We start from the raw sequence: 27,217 nt of genomic DNA, 5'->3' as shown, positions 1-27,217 counted from the left end.
AATACCCCCAAGAATCATAGATTAACATGGGGGAAAGAATACAAAACCCGAAGATGCCTCTTTGACTGGGTAGTTAACAGCCTTGTCTTAACTGCTTTCCCTGTTTTGTCTTAGTGATACACCACTGTTAGAGCAACATGCCTAAAGGGCCTTTAAGAGCCTTTACCAGTATCCAAGACCAAACACACTCCAGGCTCACAGTGAGAAGCGGGGTCTCCATCACTTCTGCCCCACCTTCACCTCCCAGCACTGGCTGAGGGAGGTGATCTTCCCCAAAGATCTTTGGAATGTAAGTAGTTTAGGGTTCTCTTCCATCATCAAGCTGAGCCATCCGAAGGGCAGTGGGAGCCTCTCTCTGCAGGCTGCCTTGCAGAATCAAGCTGGGTTATGTCCTCGTGGCCTTTGATGGAGGGACCCTGTCATGGGATGAATTGTGGCCCCCTTCAATTCATATGTTCAAGTCCTAACACCCAGTACCTTAGACTGTGACTGTATTTGGAGATAGGGCCTTTAGGGAGGTAATTAGGGTACAATGAGGTCATAGAGGTAGGCTGCAATCCAGTAGGACTGGTGTCCTGTTGAGAAGAGGAAATTAGGACACAGACACACACGGAGGGAAGACCACGTGAAGACACAGAGAGAAGGCCGTCTATAAGCCAAAGAGAAGGGGCTCAGAAAAAACACCTGCTGACACCGTGATCTGACTTCCAGCCTCCGAAACTGTGAGAAAATACATTTGTGTTGTGGAAGCCCCCCAGGCTGCGGTGCTTTGTTAGACTCGCCCTCACATTGCTGCGAATATCGTTCACGACATCACATAGTATGTCCTGTGTGAAGCCGGTGGAAGGAATTCTTTCAGAAACTCTGTTCTGGGAAAGTAATTATGGATTGGTTCTCCTTTTTGCTTTGGCTGCCAGGAAACTGGACGTCAAACTTGAAACTACACCATCGCAGCCACGTGAGACTTTATGGCCTGGGTTTGTGTATTCTTCCCCCCATGTTAATCCATGATTCTTGGGGGTATGTTTCCTTCATTCTCACTCTTTAGGTGTATTTCCCCAGTCACTGGAAATCACTGAAGTTAAAAATAAAGTGGCTGGGATTGTAGAAGTTGACGCTTCAGGTAATTATCATAATGAGAGACGTAAGTTTGCATCATTGCTGTGTGTGAGACATTCCTCTCAGTTCTTTGTATATGTTGTCTCATTTAGTGCTCACACAAACCTAAGGTGTGGGAGATGCTGTTACCCCTTGTGTAGATGAGGAAACAGGCGCAAGAAGATCAATTATTTGCCCAGTTTGTGCAGCGAGTAAGTGACCATGGCAGGCTTTGAAGGTAGGACTGTCTAACTGAAGGCTTGAACCATTTAGCTAAGGGAAATGGGCATACTCCGGTCCAGCTTTGGGCAGCTTGTCTCTGTTTACAAGGGAAGTGAGATGTGGTGCAGGTTGAGGCCTACCTGTAGGAGCAACTGGACAAGCTGGTGGGTCCGAGCAAGGTGCAGAGCCCTTGAAGGTTCTGGAAGACTCCCTGATGTTTCCCTGGGCTCTGGATTGGGGACATTCACTAGCAGAACCAGGGGAGCTACTTTAGCTCTAGGAGCTTCATCATCCGTCTCCCCCTCTCCCCTCCCCCACAACTAAGCTGGGCCAGTTATTTGCAGCTCCACAGAACCCATTCCTCCCTGGGTGTGACTGTCCTGCTCCTTTCACCACCAGAAGCCAGTCTTTTCTTCAAGAAAAAGCTCAGAAGTTCCTGCCTCCAGGAATGCTTTCTCGGGTTTGGGGCCCTTTTGTCCCTCCCCAAACTTGCAGCTTGCTGTGTTTTTCTTTCCTGTAGTGCCGGGCACTCTCGTAAAGTATCCTGTTACTCCTCTGTATTCTCTTCTAGGCTCCGAGATCCTTGGGGGCAGGGACTGTGTTTTATTCATCATTTATATACCGCACTCGGGTTTGGCCCAGTGCAGGGGCTTCGTAAGGGTTTGCTGAATGAATGATTTTATGAATGTGAGATTGGAATCCTTCGTTTTATTTGTGCCTGCAAAGTCTTTCTCCATGAAGATTCATCAGGCGGAGAAATTAATCTCTTTTGTAGATCTGCACTGGTATTCAGATTAATGAACAGTGTTATTTTCCTGCGTGTGGTCTCATGTAGGCTTCCTTGCAGAATGAAAACAAAAATATAAAGGAACAGGCAGGCAAATACACAAATACATGCAACTCAGATTTGCATAGTGCTTTATGGTTGACAAAATCATTTAATAAAGATTATGTCAGTGGTTATAGCACCCTCATTTTATAGATGAGGTAAGAGAGAGTGACTTTGCCCAGTGTCACTCAGCCCAGGAGAGGGTTTGGGGTGGGCCCCAATCCAGAACAGGGGCTTTGGATCAGACATGTCCTGGGCATCAAGCCCATTTTGATCACTCGTGAGCCTCATTGAAATTTAATTTCCTCATTTCTAAAGTGGCGACAATAATAGAAGCTAGGGTAGTTGCTACACATCAAGAGAGTCAAGTACAAAGGCTCCAGAAATGCTCGGTGAATCCATTGATCCACAACTTGACTCTCTAGAAAGTTTTGCAACAAACAACAGGCTGTAAGGAAACAGTGGCATTTTTTATGTGTTCCTGACCCACACTCATTCTTCCTCCTAGCTTTTGCTCATTCATTTCCCTCTAGATCTTGCAGTTGCTAAGATCCTTACTTCTTGCCACGTGGACTTTATTTCACGATTCTTGGCCTCGCTTTGGACTCCCACTCTCCCCAAGCTCGCTCTCCAAGAGTTGTTCTTTTGCTGAGTTGGAAACTTCTTTCTCTTCTTGCACAACTTCTCTGATTCCACAGCTGTGACGCCCCACCTGGCAGGGAGCTCTGCTGTGGAGACAGAGCTGGCTTGGGGGCCTCCGCCAGGAACACAGAGACCTCACTGCCGTGGCCTGGCAGAGCTCACCTTCCTCCAGTTCTAGTCAATGCACAAGAGAGGGCCTGCATCATTCCGAAGCCAACATTTTTCAGGCGTTGGACAATTTGATGGTGGAGTTCATTCCCCACCTCCCATCTGGCCTGGCTCATTGTGATCTGTCAAGTAGGGCCAGAAGGACTGCCAGATTGGGTAATTTTCTCAGAAAAGAGCTATAAAAGATGAGAGTTTCAGATGTGCTTTCAGCATGAATCATACATTGCAGGCACCCGGGCCAAAGTGAAGCACATGTCCACCAAGGGGGGGTCAGGCCAAACCAGGCCCAGGCTAGGTGTGACATCCTTGGGGCTGTCACATGTCAAAGGAGAGTTCTGCACCTGTGATTTTGGGGCTTATTTTAGGTATTTCCACCGACCCTTTAGGTTGAATTCATATCAGGGTTCATTCAACAGAGAATTATTGAGCCTCGGACTGATAGATGTGGTTCCGGCAGTCTAGTTGGGAAGAGGACATGTAAAGTGACGGTTGCCAGGGTGTGGGAAGTGCGGGGTGCTGGGGGATGCTGCATAAGAGGCCCCCGATCCCGGCTTGGTGGGGATAGTGGAGAAGGGGGTGACAGATGTCAGGGAAACCTTGTCAGCAGAATTCATCCTGTAGCCAAGGTCAAAGGGATGGATGGAAATTAGCTACTTGAAGAAGGGAGATAAAGAGCGATTCAGAAGGAGAATATAATATGTGCTAGAGACTGGAGGTGAGAGAGTGTGCCATGTTTGAGGAGCGAGTGTAATTTCTCAGTGGGGTATAGGTAACGGTGGGGTGAGGATGAAGGAGAAATGAAGGCTCTCACTCCCTATTTTCCCTCTTCCCTGGACCCCAACTCCTATCCAGGTAGGGTTTGCATGAGCAAAATGTGCTCAAGAATTTGTGTCAAGGGGGAAATTCCCTACAATCATAGATTCATAAACTCCTAAATCTCTGGTGGGACATTTAAAAGCCACCCATCCAAGCTCATGTTGCTTCGTTCTGTCACTCACTCTCTGTTTATGCCTCTGTTTACCCCGGTGGTCTGAGCCCATTTATTCCTTCCTCATTCACAGTGCAATTCTCGAGTACTGTGACTTTGAATGGCATTTTAAGGAATGTGAACTTTAGTGTGAAGTCAGTGAAGCTACATCAGAAGTTTTTAAAGGAAGGACAGAGTCAGTTGAAAGGAATAAGTTGTTAATGTGAGAGACAATGGACTGGAGATGGTTAGCTCAGAGCGGAGAAACCATCTGGAGAGCAGCATCGATAGGCCAAGGTAGAGAAAATGACCATATGAACCAGGTCACTGAGCAGAGGATGAGCAGAAAGGAGGATTCCGGAGAGATTGCTTAAGAGTGGTATATAATAACCTCATCAGGACCCCCCTCACTGCTTCTTCATTAATCAGGGCAGTGGTTCCCATCCTTGGCTATACAGTAGAGTCTCTGGGAGGAAATACAGACCCAGGCTTTACCTCAGGTGAAATGACTTAAATTGATTGAGGTGGGGCTCTGGTTCCCAGGTGATTCTACTGTGTAGCCACCACTGAGAATGATCATCTCAGGGATAGTCCTCCAGGCCTTTGCTCTTTGGACTGGGAGCGATGTGACGTCCCAGAGAGACAGGGAGAAGTGCCGTGTTGTATGGACAGATGGGGTGAGTATGGTAATGGGTACCTAGACAGAGGGATCTGTACTTCAGATTGTTATATAACTTATCACCCAGACTGGGGCACTTTTAACTGGACATAACACCACAGGTACAGACCGGGATTGCCACAGGCAAACAAAGACAAACGGCAGCCCCGTCTACATTCTGTCACAAGTTCCACTCCTCCCCTTCTCTCCAGAACCTTCCCCCAAACAAGCTTTCACCCCATTATTCACAAAAAACTTTTCTTGTCCAGATCACCAGTTTCTACATTGTTAAAACTGATGATCAGTTGTCCATCCACATGTTATTTAGCCCAACAGTTGAAATGCTGTCATTGTGTTGACATGTCCTGGATTTGTTTCTAGTTCTGACTTCTTCAGGGAAATCTAGAGTGTTCTTCCTATCAATCTGACATCTCACCTGGGTGATAAAAATGTGAGACTTGAGTTTCCCACAGCTGAGCTCCTGGATCCCCCTGACTCTCACACAAGATCTATTTCTTTCATAGGCTTCCACAGTAAGATACCACTGCATACTCGTTAGAATGGTTAGTACTATCAAAAAACAAAACAAAACAAAACAAAACAAAAACCAGAAAACAGCAAGTGCTGATAAGGATGTGGAGAAAAAGGAACACTTGTACATTGTTGCTGGGAATGTAAATTGGGTACAGCCACTATGGAAAACAGTGTGAAAGTTCCTCAAAAAATTATACATAGAATTACCATATAACCCAGCAATTTCTCTTCTGGGCATATATCCAAAGGAAATGAAATCAGGTTCTTGAAGAGGTATCTGCACTCCCGTGTTGCAGCATTATTCACAGTAGCCAAGACATAGAAACAACCTAAGTATGTATCTACAGATGAATAAAGATGTGATGTATGTATTAAATATATATATTTATATAAAATGGAATGTTACTCAACCATGAGAAAGAAGGAAATTCTGCCCTTTGTGACAACATGGGCAGACTTTGAGGGCATTATGCTAAGTGGCTGCCAGGGGTTGGGGCTGGGGGAAATGGGGAGATGTTGGTGAAAGTGTACAAAGTTTCATTTATAAGATGAGTAGGTTCTGGGGATCCATTGTACATCATGGCAACTAGAGTTAACAATACCGTATTATATCCTTGAAAGTTGCTAGGAGTGTAGGTTTCAAATATTCTCAACACACACACAAAAAGTAATTATGTGAGGTAATGGGCGTGTTAAGTGATCCTGTTGTGGCCATCATTCTTAAGAGATAATGTGTACCAAATCATCACATTGTACACCTTAAGTTTACACCATATTATATGACAATTATATCTCAATAAAGCTGGAAAGAAACCCCCATCAGCCCCTTCCATCTAGTTGCTCAGACCAAAAATCTCACTGCCTTTTCTGTGTGTCCTCTCTTTCTCTTACTTGCCCATTTAGTTTATCTGCAAGTGCTTTCGAAACATGTACAGAATTTGTCCACCTCTTACCCACAACAGCCAGCACTCTGCCTTAGACTACATTATTTCTTGCCTAGATTATTGCACCAATGGGTCTCTGTCTGCTTAGCTCCCCTCCTGCTTTGCTCCAACACTGCAATTAAACTCCGTTTTTATTTTTATTTTATTTAAAAAAATTTTTAAAGGTTTCTGTTTGTTTTATTGACGTATAGTTGACAATGTTACTTTAGTTTCAGGTATACAACATAGTGATTCAACAATTCTATATGTTACTCAGTGCTTACTATGATAAGTGTAGTCCCCATCTGTCATGATACCTTATTACAATATTATTGACTATATTCCTTATGCTCTACTCTTTATCCTTGTGTCTTATTTATTTATTTTCAAATTTTTATTTAAATGCTAGTTAACATGCAGTGCAATATTGTTTCAGGAGTAGAATTTGGTGGTTCATCACTTACATACAATACCCAGGGCTCATCATAACAAGTGCCCTCCTTAATGCCCACCACCGATCTAGCCCATCCCCACCCACCTCTCTCCATCAACCCTCAGTTTGTTCTCTATCATTAAGAGTCTCTTATGGTTTATTTCCCTTTCTCTTTCTTTTTCTCCTTCCCATATGTTCATCTGTTTTGTTTCTTAAATTCCACATATGAGTGAAATCATAGGGTATTTGTCTTTCTCTGACTGACTTATTTCACTTAGCATAATATGCTGTAGCTCTATCCACATCATTGCAAATGGCAAGATTTCATTCTTTTTGATGACTGAGTAATATTCCAGTGTGTGTGCGTGTGTGTGTGTGTGTGTGTGTGTGTTATATATGCATACATATCTCTCACATATATATACACATACCTATATCTCACATCTTCTTTATCCATTCATCACTCAATGGACATTTGGCTAAATTACGTTTTTAAAGTACATGTCAGTTGATCTCATTCTGTTATTCAGAACCTTCTAATGGCTTCTGGTCTCACACAGGGAAAGTCTGAGTCCTTCCAGGAAACTTTCAGGCTCTACACACAGTCACACCCATCTCCTATCTTGTCTGCTACCACTGTACCCCATAACTTACACAGTGTTGTAGCCACACTGGCCTTAGGCTTGATCCTGAAACAAGCCATTCTGGGGCAGATGATCATTTTCTCTAATCTGGATTGTTGGCTTTGCTGCTGCCTTTGCGTCTTGTGCTAATGTTCCCTCTGCCTGGAATGCCCCACACACTCTGGTATCTGCCTACCCACTGTCTTATTTCCTTTGAATCCTGGCTCCAAAGTCACCTTTTATTAGAGGCCTTGCAGGAACCCCTGTCCTCCAGCACACAATGCATTCTTTATCCCTCTTTGTGCTTTATATTTCTCCATAGTATTTTCACCACTTGACGTACTTCATAGTATACTAACTTATTGTTTGTCTCCTACTTACTTAAATATAAGCACTATCAGGGCAAGGGATTTTTCTGGATTCCCAGTGCCTAGAAAAGTGGCTAAAATATGATGAGTGTTCAGTAAATAGTCAATGAATAAGCAAATTATAAGCATTGGAGGGAAGGCTGCAATCTGGTTTTTGAGAGGACAATAGCAATGCTTTCCCAGTGGCCCGCCACAGGAAGTGAGGGACAGTAGAACTGGATGTCCTGTGTGGCTGTATTGGGACATGTAGTTCTGCAGACATTTATGAGCACTTACCCCATATTGGGCGCAGTTTCCAGGCTGCTTTTGACCTAGTAGAGCTCACAAGCTGCTGAAAGATATATCGATATAAACTGTGATGTTATGAAGAATGACTTAGGCACAACAAGGAAGTGTAAGCATACGGAGTGGAAGCAGAAAGGAGAGATTCATTCAGAGGAGGAAACGTGGCTTACTGGGGAAGCTTCCACAGAGAAGCGGGCACTTGAGTTACATTTGAATCAGAGGAGAACTTCAGGAGAGGGAGGACGGAGGAAGGATAGGGCATGGAAGGAGGAAAGAGCAGGCTGTGTTTGGTCAGCGGGGAGGAGGCCATCGGGACTGCTCTGTGAAGTAAATGGAAGATGTAGGAGGGGTACGAGTACAGACAGATGGTGGAAAACCAGGTCGTTTGGGGGCAGGGGGTGGTGCCGTGTTGGAGAATTTGGCTACTTTTCACTAGGGAGTCCATTGCACTTTGGAGACATTAAGGGATGTGATGTAGCCGACTGTGGCGTAATAACTTAGCCTGTCAAGTTGAAGGGGACAGAAGTTTTGAGACGGGTTGGGAGACCATTTCCCCGATACGAGATCACGGGCTGAAGAAGAGACACCTGCTTGCGCATTGTCACCATCCTTCACCTACAGAAGTCCTTACCCAAATTCAGTACTCTAGGAGGCCTTTCTACCCCCCTTCTCCCCATCCATTTATGCCCCCTTGATCTGTTCCTCCATTCATCCTGTTAGTTTGTACATGCTAAATAAGCATCTACTCTTTTCTAGGACTGTGCCAAGTGTGCTAAGAACACAGTGATGGATGAAGTGGACATTGATGATGTTAAGGGCAAGAAAGGAAAAGAATAGAGGGATGCAAGGAAATAACTAACAGGAGGACTTAATTCGCTTCATGGTGGGCAGCTCCTCTCTGAGGAAGTCATATAGTGATTCTGAAGACTAAGAGTGGGCCAGGGGAAGGGAGAAGAGGAAGACTATCCCAGGCAGAAGGGACACATGTTTAAATGTACTACAGGGAGAAGCATTCTGTGGGTCACCCTCGTCAGGATGGGAGCACTGCATCTTTACTACCCAGCAGAGCACCTGGGGCATAATAAGTGCTTATGAAATATTAGTTTGGTGAATGAAGAAAGGCATGAGCCAAGTGTACATGCTATTGGCTCTTTAGCAGATGCCCCAGATCTGTTTGAGTCTATCTAACGTGGCTTCATTCCAGTGTGCCTTGTATTTAAGTGAATTACTGATCTGGGCAATAACCAGTGATCACTCCTCTTCATGGTTACAATCTGGGAGTACAGGGGAAAAGCATCTTGCGTGTGCGTGTGTGTGACAGAATTCTAGAGATACTTGGTTGATTATAACATTAGTTCTAATTCATGCTCTTTTACTGCTGATTCATTCTTCCTGGAAATCAGAGAAAGAGAGGGGATCAGAGCTGAAAAAAAGCTTTAGAGATCAGGTCCCCCATCACTTTATTTTCTTCCAAGATGTAAAGGGATTCAGTACCTTGTCTGTGGTTGCATAGCTGGTTATATAAAAATGGTAAAGCAGGGGTATTGGACGTAAGAGGAAGTTGTCAAAGCCTGAACAATAGTTGCTCAATTCTCAAAAGGCAGAGAAAGAATTCTAAGGGGGAAGGAGGAGGAGGGTTGTTGGTGGCAAATGCTAAAAACAAACAAACAAAAACAAACCAACTCAAACTAACCAACCAACAAACCAAACAAACAAACAAAAAAAAACCCAAGTTCTGGATTAGGGTCTAAAAAAAGGAACTAAAAAGGAACTATTTTTTTTCATATATGGCCTTTCTGCTTCTGAGGAATATCAGAAAACTCACATGAATCTAGTTTTCTTCAGAGAGCTATAAAGATTTTACAAAGGAATTTTCCTGAAAGTCTTTGCTTTTTCTCCAGGACCACCTGGTGATTTTTTGGCCCGTAGAGCGACCCCTACAGTCAGCGGTCTGCTTTGTTTTATCAATGAGCGTGGGCTCTCAGATCTAGGGAATCTTTCCCTGACCCAAGGTCACAAAGGTCTTCTCCTATGTTTCCTTCTAGAAATTTTATAGTTTCACGTTTTATATTTAGGTCTGTGGTCCACTTAGAGCTAATCCTTGTTTATGACACAAAGGGGATTCAAGAATGTTTTGTTTGCACATGCATATTTAGTTCTAACACTATTTGTTGAAAAGACTAGCCTCCTTGACCAAATACCCTTTGCACCTTTATTGAAAATCATATAATTGTTTATGTCCTTATATCTTTGGACTCTATGCTGTACCATTGATCTATGTGTCTTTGTGCCAATACCAATGTTTTGATTAATGTAAATTTATAATAAAGTCTTGAAATCAGATAGTGGAAGTCGTCCAACTTTGTTCTGCTTTTTAAAAGTTGTTTTGGTTAATCTAGACCCTTTGCATTATCATATGAATTTTAGAATCTGTTTGTGAATTTACTTAAAAAACTTTGCTGGGATTTTGATTGGGATAGCGCTGAATCTATCCATCAATTTGGGGAGAATTGATATCTTCATACTGAGCCGTTCACCATAATGATGGCAGTAATCTCTTTGTTTATTTGGGTCTTCTTTAACATCTCTCAGCAATTTCTTACAGTTTTCAGTATAGAAGTATTTCACAGCTATTTCAGATTCATCCCTAAATATTTAATATTTTTGATGATATTGGACGTGATATCTTTTTATAATTTTGATTTTGATATTTCATTGCTAGTATATAGAAATATAATTGGTCTTTGTGTTACTGATCTTGTACCCTACATCTTTGCTAAACTCACTCATTTCTAGTAGCATTTTTTTTTCTTTTTTGGTAAAGTCTGTAGGATTTCCTACATAGATGATGGTGTCATCTGTGAATAAAGTTAATTTTACTTCTTCCTTTCCAATCTTGATGTCTTTTATTCTTTTTGGTTTTGTCTGAAATCTCTTTCAAGGCAGTCAACTGGGCAGTTGTGGGACTCAACTTGTTTACTTCCCACATCTCTTGAAAACCAGTAGTTCATATACGTATATATGAAACATATACTACATATGAAAATATATATGTATCATATGGATAAGAGTTAATCCAATCTCTCTTGTTCCATGTTGACCAGAAGCAGAATTTTCCCCACTTGGATTTAAGATAAGGACAAAAGAGGAGATTTAAAAAATAATCTTAAGACCCTTTGTCAAAGTCATAGCCTCTGCCCATAGAGCTCTTTGAACCTGTAACACTTAATTTCTCATGGGAGCAGACCAACTATGAAGAGATACTGTTACTAAAGGGGCAGCAGGGGCCAACAGATCTAAATTATTTTCAAGGTCAATAGTGATGGTGACAAAACAGTCCTTGTGTGTGGGTAGCCCTGCATGGTTTATCAAATGCTTTCACATTCGTGAACTCATTTGTTTCTCATGGCATGATGTGAAACTAATGAGGGGAGATCATCTCTATTTATTGATGAGAAGATGGAAGCTTAGAGAAGTGAAATGAGTATTTCAAGAACATACAGTTAAGGAGAGGAGACTTGGGAGCTGCTACTCGAACCCACTGCCATCTGACTACTTGTGCAATTCTTAAAAAAATATATTTATTATGGAGAATTTCAAAGATATATAAAGTAGCCAGAATTGTATAATGAATGCCTATGTACTCATTACGTAGCTTTAACAGTTACGATCTCATGGGCATTCTTGCTTCATTTGTACCCCCATCCGCTTGTCTCTGCTCTGTAGGATAAATCTCAGCTATAATATCATTTCCCAGGTAAATAGTTTAATAGGTACTCTAAAAGCTAAGGAGTCTTTTTAAAAAGATGTAATCATAATACCCGCTCATACCTAAAATTAGCTTTAATCCCTTCATTTCCTCAATTATCCAGTTTACAAATTTCCAGTTATCTCATAATGTTATAATTTTTTAGTTTATTGGAATCCAAATAAGTCCTGCACATTGTTATTGGTTTCTCTTAATGCATATGCTTCTTCTCAACCTCTTTTTTTTTTCCTTCGTAATTTATTTATTGAAAAAAGAGATTATTTTCCTGTAGTGTTTCCCAGTCTGGATTTTGCTGATTGCATTTGTGTGGTATGGTTTAACATGTTCCTTTTTCTTTTGTCATTCCTGAAAATTGGGAGTTGTGTCTAGAGGCTTGATCAGATTTAGGGTCAATTTTTTTTATTTTAGCAAGAGAACTTCACAGGTGATGTAATGCTCCTCCTCAGTGGTCTTATAATATCTAGTTGTCTTGGTTTTTGTCATGTGATTTGCAGCTACTGATGCATAAAACCTGTACCCACTAATTCATTACAGGTTGGAAAATGATGGTATTCTAATTCTATAAGCTGTCTGGGATTCTTTCCTTTATATTCTTATATACTTTTCTTAAATAATAGAGAATCGAAATCTGAAAACCCGGATCTTGAGACCAGTTAAATAACACAAATACAAATATTAGGACAAAAATTATATTCTCTTCCATCTGTATGACATAACACTTCACTCTTTACAAAACATCTAATTATATCAGCTTATCTGCTTGTAAATAACCCCAGAGGCAGGACAGATGTGTGTTCGATTGATACAAAAATGGCCTCCAGTAAATCATGCCTCCCTGTGGCGGTGTCGCTTTTTGTAATTCGACTTTGCCTTCCTCTCATTAAATAGTGGAATCTGTTTCCTGAACCCACGATTCTTGGCTGACCATATAACTTGTTTTGACCAGTATAATATGGAGGAAGTGACACTCTATGAAGTTGTGCCTTAAAGTCCATACAATTTCCACTTTCACTGTTGTGCAACCCCACACCAGAGAAGAAGAACCCCCCCCCCGCCCCCCGTCTAACTCCTTTCAGATGAAAGACCCTGTACTAAGAGAGAACAGAGACCTAGCTGTGTCAGCTGGGCCCAGGTCCCAACTGACCCACCAGGTGCTCCACGAGTGGGCCCCGTGCACCTTGAATGCATCTGCCTAACCAATGCACAGAATTGTGAGACACAAACTCTCAGTGTTTTAAGTCACTAAATTTAGGGTGATTTGTTGTATGGTAAAGGCTAATGAAATGTGGATTTATCCACATTTTACTGAGAAAACTAAAGCCCAGATAGGGAAGATGTCCTAATTAGGAAGGCTATAGAACTAGATTAGAATTTAGGATTTCTGACTGCTAGGCTGGTGTTCTTGCCATCTCTGTAATTCTCTTTTTCCCAAATTTACTGGCTATCTTAATCTAAACTCCCTATTATCCTGACGTAAGCCCTGAGGTTGAGCTTCTTGACACCTCAAGAAACCCTGTAAATTGAGCTGTGTTTAATAACTTAGCTATTAGCCAGGGCTCTAGAAACTCCCTTAAGGGAAATAGAAACTGAAAATCTTTAGTGAAGTTTCAGCTTTAGCTATATTTTTATTCCTATTGTTACTCAGTCTTTGGGGAAAGAAACCTGAAAATTCTCAAATTGGGATGGATATGAAGAAGACCTGCAATATGCATAGAGTACAGGCTTTTAAAAGTACCCAAGCCTAACAACCACTTTTTGTGTAAGCCAAGTAGGTGTTGACTGATTCTATCAATTTGTAAGTCCAAACAACTTCCAGATGGCTCCAATAATAGGAAAAGTATCTTATATTTGATTAGTGCCTTTCAGTTACAAAGCAGTTTCATATCCGTGTCCTTATTCTAACCCCACAATGGAGCTTGTGAGGAAGTAGGCCAGGGGTTATTGGTTCCATTTTCTAGATGAGAAAACTGAGTCCTAGGAAGGGGAAGTGACTGGCACAAAGTCAATGTCTAAGCAAGCAGCAAAGCCCAGATTTAAACCAAATCTGATTTCATATCAATGATTTTCCCACCCCACTGCCTTAGCTCTTGTCCACAGAATTTCTTTAGGACATCCTCCATCTGTTTCCATTTTCATAACAACAATGAAAAGAGCAGCTATGATGTGTCAAGTATAGGAGATAGGGACCCAAAAAGAAGGAGCTCACAGAGCTCAGTTCTGGCAGAGCAATAGATATAGAGACAAATATGATGACGATGATGATGATGATGTTGATAGTAAATATTAATCAAGTGCTAAAAGTTTTACGTGTCTTAATTAATTCTGAAAACAATCCTGTATGGTCCATGCTGCTATTGTCCTCATTTAATAGATGAGTCAATTGAAGCATAATTTTTTTTTTTTTAAGAGGGGGAGGGACAGAAGGAGAGGGAGAGAGAGAGAATCCTAAGCAGGTCCCATGCCCAGCACGGAGCCTGACGCAGTGCTCAATCTCACAACACTGAGATTGTGACCTGAGCTGAAATCAAGAGTCAGACACTTAACCGACTGAGCCAACCAGGCACCCCGCATAATCATGTTTTTTTTTTTTTTTTTAAAGATTTATTTATTTATTTGAGAGAGAGAATGAGAGAGAGAGAGAGTACATGAGAGGGGGGAGGGTCAGAGGGAGAAGCAGGCTCCCTTACTGAGCAGGGAGCCCGATGTGGGACTCGATCCCGGGACTCCGGGATCATGACCTGAGCCGAAGGCAGTCGCTTAACCGACTGAGCCACCCAGGCGCCCCGCATAATCATGTTTTAAGTGACCACTACTACTACTACTGCTATAACTTCTTCTTCTTTTTTTTTTTTTTAAGGATTTTATTTATTTATTTTAGAGAGTGAGGGAGAGAGAGAGCATGAGTGGGAGATGCAGAGGGGGAGAGAGAATCCCAAGCAGGCTCCACACTGAGAGCGGAGCCCAACTCAGGGCTTGATCCAGGACCCTGAATCATAACCTGGGCCGAAATCAAGAGTTGTACACTTGACCGACTGAGCCACCCAAGCACCCCTCTTTTAAGTAACTTCTTAAAGAAGCACAGCTTGCAAGTGGTGGAACTGGGATCATAAGTTTCAGAGTGGAGGTCTGCAGAAGGTGAAGAGAAGCACAAGAGTGAGAGATTCCTAGTCTTCCAGGAAACATTCAGGAAGACTTCACTGAAGATAACTTACATGAACTAGGACATGAAGGGTCTTGGGTCTGTCAGGAAGCACGGGCAATGCCACCGGTGCGTCGGTGGTGTTAGGGAGTGGCATGGCTATGGATCGATGAGCAGTTCAATCCAGTGAAGCTTAATATGAAAGTATTCCCACTGGGAGATACATACATTTGCAACTCAAATGCTTATAGCACGGTAGGCGGTTTGGGTGTTTATCGGTCCCTTTGACCTCAGTACCGTGGAACTTGGCCCCGGGAGCACGAGGCTAATCTGCTTGTCTGGTTCATTTACCTGTGTCTGAGTCCTTTTGCCAATTCTCATTTGTGATGTTTACTCTCCAGTTTCATGCTAGTCCACACCCCACGGGCTACTTCTCGGTATCAGGTCTAATTATCATTATTATTGAGAATTTTACTTAGCATAATTACTGTCAACATGCATTTTGATTAATAGTCATTAACAGTAATTTCTTAGGTTCATTATTATTGCTGGGATTTAATTATTTAATTAATATAACAATTAATAATAACTTGTACTTATATGGGGCTTGATAGTTTGCAAAGTGGTTTCAAATATAGAGTCCCATTTGATCCTCCCCGAAACTCCAGGTGTTAGGCAGGGTGTGGGTTGTTACCCCTGTTTTATAGACAAGGAGGCTTAGGTGAGAGAGTGAGGACTTGCTAGTTTCCCTGCTTCCCAGTCTGGTTCTCTTACTTTCTCTGTCTGCGGTGTTTCAGAGTTTCACCCAGTGTGATATTTGATCCAGATCTTAGGGGATGGGTTGCAGTCAGCCAGTCGGCAAAGAAAGGGGGAGGGTAGTGAAGACAGAGGGAAGAGAAATTGCCAGGACGCTGGTGGTGTAGAAAGAGCATGGTCCATTCAGAGAGCTGCCAGTGTTTCAGAATGTCCGCAGGGCAGAGTGGGAAGCTTTTGACAGTCAGGTGAACCTGGGTTTGGGTCTCTGTTCTGTCACCTGGGTGATCCTGGGCAATTTCCTTAACTTCCTGAATCTCAGTATAATAAAGGTATAAAAATATCTCCCAGGTTTCTGAGAACTTGTGAAAAAGTGCTATGCCGAATCAGACATGTTGTAGGCCCTCAGTAAAAGAGAGCAATGTAGTATCGTTGGCCTGATGACAGAGTAGGATGGACCCTGTTGGTGTGGTGGGTTGGAGTGGTGACGTGAGGATTCTAGAAGGACATACAGAGGTCACATTATGGAGACCGCCAATAATCTGGGCTTTGTTACCTAGCTCACGGGGAGTCATGGGAAGGTGTTCAGCAGGGTAGACATGGTCAGATCTGTGGTTTAGGAGGCTCATTCTGGCACCTGTGTGGCAGTGAGCAACTGGTTAAACAGTCCTAGAGCAGAGGTGGCAAGGTCTGCACTGAGGTATGTCAAGAGTAGAGAAGAGGACACAGACTGGAGACCGTCACCTGGTCTAGGGCCTGAGGACACGTGTGGGTTTAGGAGCAGGAGGATTATGCCACAGTTCCTCATTTGGGCAAATTTGTGGCTGATGGGCCATGAGCAGAATGTTGGCTTCCAGAGGCGTCCTGTTAGAGCCTTGTAGTTGTTTCCTAAGGATGGAGATTATTCCACAACTCCTTAAAGGACTGCCATCTGAGACACTGCAGCAGGGCAGAACTTGTTGACCAAATGAAAGAACACTTTCATTTTGTTAATCAGTACTTCCTAGCATGAGAAAGTTCAACAGAAACCAATTATAATTCAATATCCCTGAAGCGGGTGAAATGAAAAAATAAGCAGAAACCAGGTGGTGTCAGTGCAGAATGAATCCAGAGGAGCACTGTTTATGTCTGTTTTGGAAAAACCAAGAGGAGCCCAACATTTGGATCCAGGATAAATTAACTCTATTTCTGTTTCCTGAGTTAAATTCTGTCAATCCAGAGTTCTGAAAAAAAAAAAAAAAAAAAGTACAGCTCCAAACATTTGGGTCTGCTTATTGGCTCTTCACAAACATACTCTTATTTCAAAGGGCAGGTTTTCCTTTCCACGGTGAGAAAGTTCCAAAATCATGGTGTACTGGAATGATGAGATATAAAATGATAACAGTAGCTCACTTTTGTTAAAATGGAAGTCTTTCCTAAGCACTTCACTTTCAGGCACACTTAAGCTCGTGATCCTAGAAGCAGGCAAGCACAAATTATTACTCTCATCTTGCACACAATAAAATGGAGGCACAGAGATGAGGGGTCTTGTCCAAGGCCACATTGCCTGACAGTGGCAGAAGTAGGTCCCAGCACTTCTGGTTTAGGTCACTTTAGTTCCAAGAAGGCCAAAGCACAAGGCATTAGTCACAGGCAGTAGAGAGTAGTTGAGTGTGGGATTTAAGTTCAGGACTTTAGAGTCAGTCCAGGATTTGAATCCTATCCCTACCACTTACTAGCTGTGGGACTTTGGGCAAATAAAAGGGCCTGTCTTAGCCTCAGTTTCCTTATATGTCAGTTGGAGGTCACTACTTCTCCTGGTTGTTGCGGGAATCAAATGAGGTCAAGGCAGAAATGTGTACCTTCTCATCTCAGAGCCTGCCATGTATTAAATCTCCCATAAATGATAAATGTTGTTATTAATTTTTGTAGGTACACTTTGGAGTGGCTTCTTGACTCATAAAGAGTTTTGGAGAATAACCCCCTGATACACGGGGATAAACCCGAGTAGCCATGTTTGTGATCCTAGATGTAGCTGGTTGATTCATGGGCAGACACTTACCCTAGGCCAATCAGATATCTTTTCTTGGATTTAAAAATTGAAACAGAGCAGGACGCCTGGGTGGCTTGATCATTAAGCATCTGCCTTCAGCTCAGGTCATGATCTCAGGGTCCTGGGATCGAGCCCCGCATCGGGCTCCTTGCTCCATGGGAAGCCTGCTTCTCCCTCTCCCACTGCCCCCTGCTTGTGTTCCCTCTCTCACTGTGTTTTTCTCTGTCAAATAAATAATTAAAAAATCTTTGGGCGCCTGGGTGGCTCAGATGGTTAAGCGTCTGCCTTCGGCTCAGGTCATGATCCCAGGGTCCTGGGATCGAGTCCCACATCAGGCTCCTTGCTCAGCGGGGAGTCTGCTTCTCCCTCTCCCTCTGACTCTCCCCCTGCTTCTTCTCTCTCTGTCTCTCCTGCAAATGAATAAATAAAAATCTTTATATTTTTATTTATAAAATAAAATTGAATAAAAAAATAAAAAAAAATTGAAACAGAGCGCAGGTCCCTCTCTAGTTGTTGGAGGCCCCATGACTATGGATAACCAAACTCCTGCCACCTGGAGGAAGAACAGGGGTGGCTGGTAAAAGAGAATAAAACCTGTGGGTAGAAAGTTAGATAAGAGGAACAGAAGGCCCTAAGGAGTCTAGTTGTTCTTGAGGCCCTGGTGGCTTCCGGACCCTCTTATGCCCCAGTGCTAACCATCTCCTTAATTATTTCCTCAATTCTGGCATACCTACCACCCATCATTTACCTAAGCGAGTTGAGTTTAGATTCTTGTCATTTACAGATAAGAGTCCTGACTAATGCCATTATTGTTTGCCAGTCTTAATCACCCACTCAGGTGACATTCTGGTCAGATTAGAAAGCCCTTGGAAACAGAGTAAGAAGACAGATCCAGAAGTCAGCACCAAGCACCAAAGCACACTTTGGATATGAATGCTGGCTCACTGCCTATCTCGTATGTGACCTTGGTCAGATTGCTTCATCTTCTGGTGCTTCAGCTTCTTTATCCACTGAAGGGAGTTCTGCCTGAAAGTATCTGGCACCTAGTAGGTGCTCAATAAACATTAGCTCCTTTTCCATCTCCTTTTTCTCTTTCCCATTTCTCTTCCCTTTCATGATGCTGGCGTCTGCCTTATTGGTATCCACACGGGAACAAATCTGCTGTGACCCATGAATTTGCCATTAGAATGATGTTCCTCGGTAGCATCATTATTCACTATCAGTGCCACGCCTTCTCATATCCCCACCCCCATCCTGGCCCTTCCTTTGTTCTCTTAGTCCCATGACACACGCAAGTACTTGCAGTTCCCCAAGCATGTCACATGCTCTCTTGTCTCTGGACCTTTGTGTGTGCTGGCTCCTCTGTGTGCACAAGTCAAACGATCCTTCCTCTGTTGGATTCTGGTGCATCCCTCAGTTCTCAGCCTAGACATCACTGCCTCCTGAAAGTGTTCTGCAGCTACCTGCACCCTCAGGCAGATGAGCTACCCTTTCTTTCCAGTTCTGTAAGCATGGTGTCTTTCCTGACTGTAACACCAAATCCCATTCTCTTAGAGTTCATTGTCTGCTTACTTGTCCCTTTCTCTTCTTTTTTGCACCACTTTCCCCCAGTTTATCTCTCCCGGCTCCAGCTATGACCCCAGTCTTGCCTAGTTATCACTTCTTCAGGGACTCTTTCTCTGACTTTAATGACAGTGCCCGTCCCCTCCTCACCCGCATTTTACCCACTCATGGCTCTATGTACCTGCTTCTTCATGGCACCCGTAACAGTGTGAGAATCTGTCGTCTCTGCTTTTTGCTCATCCCTTTAGCATCAGCATCTCTCACATTGTTGGCATTCGAATGTCTTCATTGACTAACTAACCTAGAGAATGAAACAATCTCTAAATTCTCTGGACCTAGCCTTGCACCTGCGGCACAAAAGGTACTTGCCTGCTGAAGAAGGCATGGTCATTATGTTTTAACCAACGAGCTTCTGTGGAACCTAGGACAAAATGGTGGCAACAATTATGATAACTCCCAACTGATTGCTGGATTGATGGTTTGGGGGTGATGTGGAAAGAGCGGTTTGGGGATCAGAGTTCTGGGTAGGAGTCCTGGGTTGGCTACTTACTCTATACTTAGAGAAGCAGCTGAACTTTTCTGAGACTCAGTTTCTTCATATGTACAGTGGCAAAGAAGATTATGAAGATAACACTCTGTATATAGAGTGCTGTTTGCAGAGCAAGCAGTCAATTGTGGCTATTATAACCTGGATAGTTCCTACCTAAACATGGCCAGTTTGGCCTTGACATCTGGATAACCTTTATTTTTCACTCTATTTGTCATGAACTGGTGTAGCCTCCTGTGTGGAATGGGTAGGTCCCTAATGAGCAGGCAGTTTTTCCATCAAGCTCTCAACCATGGATTTTCCATGAGAAACTTTTTACTGAACTGGAACCACTTTGGCTCTAGGCACCAAGGGTCAATATGTCCCCTTGGAAAGAAGCTGAGATGGAAATTCTTTATACTCTGAGTATCTGAAATGAAGGGGGATCCAAATGATTAAAGCCTCCAGAAACCCACGAGCTATAAAAGTAAGTTGTGAAAGAGAGAATGGTTCATTATGGATTTTACTACTCCGACTTCCATGGAAGATGTGGGGGCTGCATCCAGGCCACCAACTGTGTGCAGGATTTTATTATTGAGTAAGTCTCAGATTGTCCCACTAGGGTCAAGAACAGGTTCTGAGAATTCAGAAGCGATGTAGCGGCTTCCTTATGCCCAGACAAGGTGATGCGAGATTGTCAGTGCTGCTTAAAGTGGATAGATACCAGATGGAGACGTTACACATCCGACCTCTGTTCCTTCACCTGTGCTGTTTGTTTCCTTTCCCAGAACACTGTCCCCCAACTCACCTGCATGTTAGACTCTTGCACTTATTTATGCAAACAGCGTATCAATGGCCAATAAAGGGAATGGGTGTAGGAATTAGACTGACCTGGGTTTGAATTCTGACTCAGCCATCGGCCAGCTGTGTGGGCAAATGACTAACCTAAGCCTGTTCTTCCTTTTAAAATAAACGGCCAGTAATGATACCCACATAAGAGGGATTTTGTGAAGATTAAAGGAGATAATGCACATTGTAATGCTAAATACATGATAGCAACTTCTACCTTCTACTTACTCTTTGAGTTTCAGCTCAAGCTCTCTTTCTTCTTTGTTTCATATCCCCGCTGCTGCTTGTCCAACTCCCCATGTGGCTGCTTACCACACTGGATTGTGATGGTCCCAGTTATACAATGCAGGCCTTATTCACCAGGAGTTTAGGATATGTTTTGATACCAACCACCTCATTCTATGATTTTGAACGATCTTCCCTGCCGTGCAACGCCCTCCCCCCGCCCCCAGCTCCTTCTCAGGACTTACTTCCCCATTTATAAAATGAGGCTATTGGGCTATTCTCTGTGACCTCGTACACTTTCAGGCCTTCTAAAAACTTGAACCAAATAACAATAGGATGCCAACTATCTTCCTTCCCACATCCCCATAATATCTTTCCTTCTGGAATATTTATTGTTTATACACCACTGAACCTAGGTCGACCATTTCTCAAAAGAGCTGCGCAAAGTGAATTCTCCAACTGGGGGAAACAAACGACCGATTGAAAGGGATTTCACGCCTGAATGCTCTCATTCTGCTCACGCCTGGACATCACGGCTGCTACCTTTCTGTACATTATCAAGGGAACTGGGGTTTGTCACTTGCACCAGACCCTGGCCTCTCCCAGAGAACCTCCAGAGAAGGCCTCAGCGGTTACCGTAGAAACGTCTTCCTTCCTGGATGCAGACCCATGAAGGCTCAGGCAGCCACGACCCAAGAGGGGCCTTGTTTAAACAGGAAAGAGCAGACAGTTTAATGGGTAGCTTTGCAGCTCCGATTCCTACATAGTTTACAGTAGTTGGAGTAATAAAATTCATAATGAATGTTTCTTTATTTTACAGCTAACTTTTTGTGTTTGTTTTTTTGTTGTTTTTTCTTTTGTTTGTCTTAATTTTTTCTCAAACACTAGCTGATGGTAGGCAGGGAGAGTTTTAATTTTCTTTCAATTTTCATTACTGGGGAAATAATTTTGAAAAACATAGTATTGTATATACATTTATCTCACTTGTTCTTTGTGCTATTTCTATGACGTGTAATTACTATGTTAGGAAGATTGAGTCACCCATGCAGGGACACATGGCTGTTTGTGAGAAGTAGAACTTTCAATTGGATAACCACAAAAAAACCCTGTTCTAATGGTTTCATTAATAAATTATGAATTAAATATGGAATTTCCCACAGCATTTGTAATTTGATCCACAAAGAAGTGTAACGTCTAGCTTGCAGGTGTATTGATGAGTCACTTATTCAAGGAAATAGTCAAAGAAACCAATTATTAAACTCTTTTTGGAGGAACTTTGTCCTTGGTTGCCTTTGGAGACTTGAGACCTCACAATTTGTCAAGAAGCACAGACTGCATAGTTGAAACTTTCTTTGGTTCTGGAGTAGTCACTAAACACCCCTTGTATGTCAGATGCTTTACCCATGCTCTCTTATTTTATGCTAGTAATAACCCTATTGGGTAGATCCTACTAATCTCCATTTTACTGATACAGTAAAGAGTCTCCGAAGGGTAAAATAATTTGTTCACAAATCAAATTCAATTCTCTCTGATTACCAAGCTCTGTACTTTGCTTGCACTTCATGCTGTGTCTCCCCAGAAGAAATGCTTATGAAAAAAAGTGAAGATCTATTGTCTCAAGGTAGATGGCACTTCTCTAAATCTCAGAGGCAGGTAATCTATTAAAAATTCGGCCTGAGCTATAAGAAGCATCTCTGCAATTCTGAACAGGAATGGACTACTGGAGTTATCCAGTGGGTGCCTGGTTGGAGACTTACATTCATGGAGCAGGAAAGCAGCAACCTTCTGAAAGTCAGTTCTTACCCTGGGAAGGTCCTGGGGAAGAGCGGGCCACTGTGGAGAGTTATGAAGTGTGAGAACTGCCCCAAGCCAGTAGGGCAGGTCCTTTTAAAAGCCAATGGAGAGTTTTATCAGGCCAATGGGAGCTTTAATTGATGGAGTCTCTCTTATACGCAGGACAGTTACTGTCCTTTACTGTGCTTATTAAACCAAGAGCAAGAAAATTAGAGTGAGTGAGCGAGTGTGTGTGTGTCTGAAGAGGGGATGAGTAGAGGTTTGGAGGCAGGGTGGCTGGAAAGGACCTGCTGATGATGTATTCCACATATCTAGAACCCACAGTGGATGCTAATCAGTAGCATGATTAAATGAACAAATGAGTGAATGAACTAATGAATAAGCACAATGGGAAGGGAAGTGACAGATCTCAAGCTTTGGGAACACCATTAGCTCCTGCTCTGTGTGCAGTCTCCAAGTGAGGCCTCTTAGCAATCCTCAAAGCTCCCCATGCTGTGCCAGTTCTCCATGCCTTCACACAAGCCTTGTCCTCTGTTGAGGATGAGGATGCCCTCTCTAATTCTCCTCCCCAGACCTTCATCACATGGCACATGCTTCTTTTCCTTCTAGAATCTCTTACCTCTCTATTTTCCTCTTTCGTTGTACATACCTCCCTGAGAGGAGACCCATATAGTGCTCTCTATTTGCTCATTTATATGTCTTAGTTTACACTAGACTGTAAACTCCTAGAAGGGAGAGACCAAAGCTTTTATGTCTTTAGTACTTTGTGTATTTTCTTGCATGCAGGAGGATTTGTAAAGGAACAGATGAATGAATCAATGAATGGATGCACTAGACCATCCCTCTTACTTCAACCTTATGGCTTAGGCTAAAACCAGAAAGGCCCTGTGGTTACAGTGGGGATATCAGCACGGGGCTCAGAGAACTGAGTTCAGTTTGCCACCAGCTTCGTGGCTGATTTTGGGAAGTCACTTGCCATCTCTGGGCTTCTCAGTCCCCATGGGTTATCCCCATGAAAGTGTTGGGCTAGATTATGCTCAATACTCTCTCACCCCCTGGGTTCTAGAACTTAAGGTTTTAGCAAGGGTCTCTGTAGATTAGAAGCCATCTCCTCAGCCATGTAATTACTGTTGAGGCCACATCTTTGAAACTGTAGTTTATAGAGTTCTGGTTCTATAAAATGTTATTAGATCTTCTGTGAAAAGGGAGTTAGTGTCAGCAGTTGAATAGGGTGGGGAAAACCAAGTTAAGGACATGACTTTACTGCAGGTCTTTTTGGTTCACTTGATATGAAAATGGGCACCGGGACCCCCCCCAAGACAGACATACTAATTAACCAGGCATATTGCTCTAGTCAGTACACTGTGGAACAAGTCATCTGTAGAACTCATTTTGGGAAGGTTCTATGCTGGATGTATAAGAACGTCCCTCAACCGCCATGGTTCTAGAAACTCCAGGTTTTGATTCAGACTTGGAATTTCTTTCTAAGGGAAGCTGTTGGTAATGAAGGACTTGAGGGTTTCTGAGTGGTATCAGAGGGGTTGGGGAAGCAGCGTTAGGACGCTGGGCTGGTTGGATGGGGGACCCGACTCAGCTCTTTTTTCTGTAGTGGTCCATTCACTGGGGAGGGGGCATCAGGATTTGAAATTTTGACCCTAGAAACCCTTCATTTACAGGAAGAGTGAGAGGACCTAGGAATGTGGGAAGGAACTGCGAAAGGAGGATAAGAGCTATTGAAGGGCCCTTGCTCCCTGCACCTCACTGAATCTCATGGTAAGTCCAAGAGACAAGTGTTGCTTTATCTACCATTTTACAGCCAAGGTGACTAAAGCACACAGCGGTTCAAAAACATGCCCAAGGTCACACGAACAGTAGGTGGCAGGCCTCCAACTTGAAATTGGGTCTGTGGGGCCCCATGGTTTAATTCTTCCCGTGCAACATGGCTGTCATAACAGAGCACCTGTTTTTTTTTGTTTTGTTTTGTTTGTTTTGTGTTGGTCATGATTTTGTCAGTCATTGCTTATTTGTCCTACAGACAACAGCTGTGAGCCTCATTATTTCTCATATGTAAAATGCGAATGACACTTTTATTTCATGGAAGTTGTTGGGGGGGATAAAATGAACATACTTTTTTTCCTTAGGCTTTTCTTTCCCCCTTGGTTCTTTAAATGGAGGCTTACTTAAAAAAGTTGAATATGTCATTTGTTTTTATGTAAGTGTGTCAGTCCTAAGCAAGTTAATGTTTAATGTAATTTACAGTTCCCATGACGTCCCATGAATATTGAGAGAATATGCACACACTGCTGGTTTTATTAAAATACACAAGTCAATGAGATGGTAATCAAATGTAAAAATCACCCTGCTCCATACTTGAATGGGTTATAAGCACAAGGAACAAACCTTGTCTTTTTATTTGTGTTATAAATTAAAATTTATGATAAAAAAATAGCTCAGAGGGACCAATACTGTATACATTCATTTTTAGCTGTCCCTGCTGGTAAAGATGGTGAATGGGAGAAATTCCTGACTGTGGTATTCATGATGTGCATAGTCTTGTGATTACTTCAGGTGAAATAATGCTTGTATTTCCTGAGTAAAACTCTCAGAAATCCAATTGACTTAACACTTTCTTGTTTTGCTTTTAGTGGGGCAAGCTTGGTGGCAGGGATTCACCTGGCCTGGGAGTGAAGGCAATTGTTGGGGTTTTAGAGTTCTGCCTTTTAGTGGAAGTGAAGAGGCTGATGGAAAGAGAACTGAAGTAAGAATCTTTCGTGTACTGTCAGATGGCAATGGGCATCATTATTAGGGTTTACCATTGTTTAGGGCCAGAAGTAAAGTAGACTGATATCAGGTCCAGACCTGAATCTCATTTCACACTTCTCCCTTGTACTTTTGTGTCGTCAACGGGAGTGTCATCTCCTTTATGTAGGCCTCCACTAGCTGTCCTCATGTTTGCCCCAGCTTCTGGAGGATTTTGTGTCTCATGTATGGGGTTCTCTCCACAACCACAGCAGGTCCTTCTCATTCAGACACAGACATCTTGTCGGCAAGGCTCACAATGCCTGATCTCTCTCTCTCTCTCTGCTCCCAGGTTGTGGCAAGGCCTCATCTATGGAAATGTTGGAAGTGGTAACAGGTAGTGTTACCTAAGTGGTTAACAGTGCCAGGTACTCTTCTAAGCACGTACCACGGATTAAACTCATTTGATCCTCATCTATGAAATAGATGTGACTATAATTTCCATTTTATGGATAAAGAAACCAAGACAACATACCATTAAGTGGCTCCTCCAAGAGAGCCCAGAGGGGAGGAGTCAGGATGCAGACCCAGGTAGTGTGGCTCCAGAGCTCATGTTCTTAGTGACTGTGTCGTACTGTCGCAGGTTGGGTGTTCTGAAAGCAGGTGTGCAGATAGAGTTTGGGATATGGGATGTCTCTTAGAGATCAACACCTATGAGGAGGCAGGATGGGTCAGAGGGAGAAGTCTAACTGGGTGGGCCTGTGAAGAAGGCTGGAATGGGTATTGCTCATGAGGGTTGATTTGGCCTGTGCTGACATGGCTGGAATTTATATCCCCACTTTGCCTGGTCTCTGGACATGGGCTGCCCTGGGGAAGGCTGGGACCACAGGCAAAGCAGTTCCTTCCCGCTAACGCAGACCCTGATATTGCTGGCAGCTGGAGGCTGTGTTTTCATCATATCCTCTGCAGCTGGTCAGAAAGTCTCTCCTTTCTGGATGGCTCATGTCCATGTCAACTGTATATAATAGATGGCCTCTCAGAGGAAATAGAATAAACATTTGCTAAATTAACAGAATTTTTATTAATTATGATAACTATAATAATGGTTATAACTTATTAAGCAGTAATTATGTACCATATAAAGATGGCTACAATTTATTGAGTCATTAATCATCATTAGAATACACTGAAGTTAATAGTGTATTACATAACCCCATTTTGCTCATGATGTAATAGAGATCTACTGACAGTAAGTAACTTGTCCAGAGTTACGTAATTAGTAAGTGGGAGAGCTGGGATTCTCTCTCAGGCCCCTCTGGTACTGGAGCTCATACTCATAACCTCTAAGTTAGTGTACATATCTTCCCAGCCTGATTTCTGTGAGCTTTTCTATAGCGGAAACCATGTCTCTTTCAATTTTGTGGCTCTCAGCACCTATGAATGCCTGACACATGCTATATACTGAACATATATTTGTTGAATGAATGATAAATTGGTCTTTCATTAAAAGAACCATGGTTCTGGGCGCCTGGGTGGCTCAGTTGGTTAAGTGACTGCCATCTGCTCAGGTCATGATCCTGGGGTCCTGGGATCAAGTCCCGCATCGGGCTCCCTGCTCAGCGGGGAGCCCGCTTCTCCCTCTCCCACTCCCCCTGCTTGTGTTCCATCTCTCGCTGTCTCTCTCTCTGTCAAATAAATAAATAAAATCTTTAAAAAAAAGAACCATGGTTTTGATAGAGGCTAGCAAAATCATTTAATAATTTAATGACTTCGATTAGAAACAACTGGGCATTTAATAAAGCATATTAAAATCATAAATCTTTGCTTATTTAACAAGACTTGTCAAAGCCAAGAGTTGTAAGCGGAAACAATAGGAAGGACACACACACACTTTGTGGGGCACAAGTGGCTCGCACATTGACTGGATCTGTCAGGATGGGTGGGAGGCCGCAGGCTGTTGGGGCTGGAGCATGGCCCACAACGGAGGAGGTTGAGGTGTGGGCATCTCACTCGTGCACAGTTTGTCGCTGACAAGTTGCTTCACCCTCTTACCTCTGAAATTGAGGAAGTTGTAGAAG

The sequence above is a fragment of the Zalophus californianus genome, chromosome 4, assembly GCF_009762305.2.
Source record: "Zalophus californianus isolate mZalCal1 chromosome 4, mZalCal1.pri.v2, whole genome shotgun sequence".
Taxonomy (NCBI): Eukaryota; Metazoa; Chordata; class Mammalia; order Carnivora; family Otariidae; genus Zalophus; species Zalophus californianus.
This window is presented reverse-complemented; position numbering follows the sequence as displayed.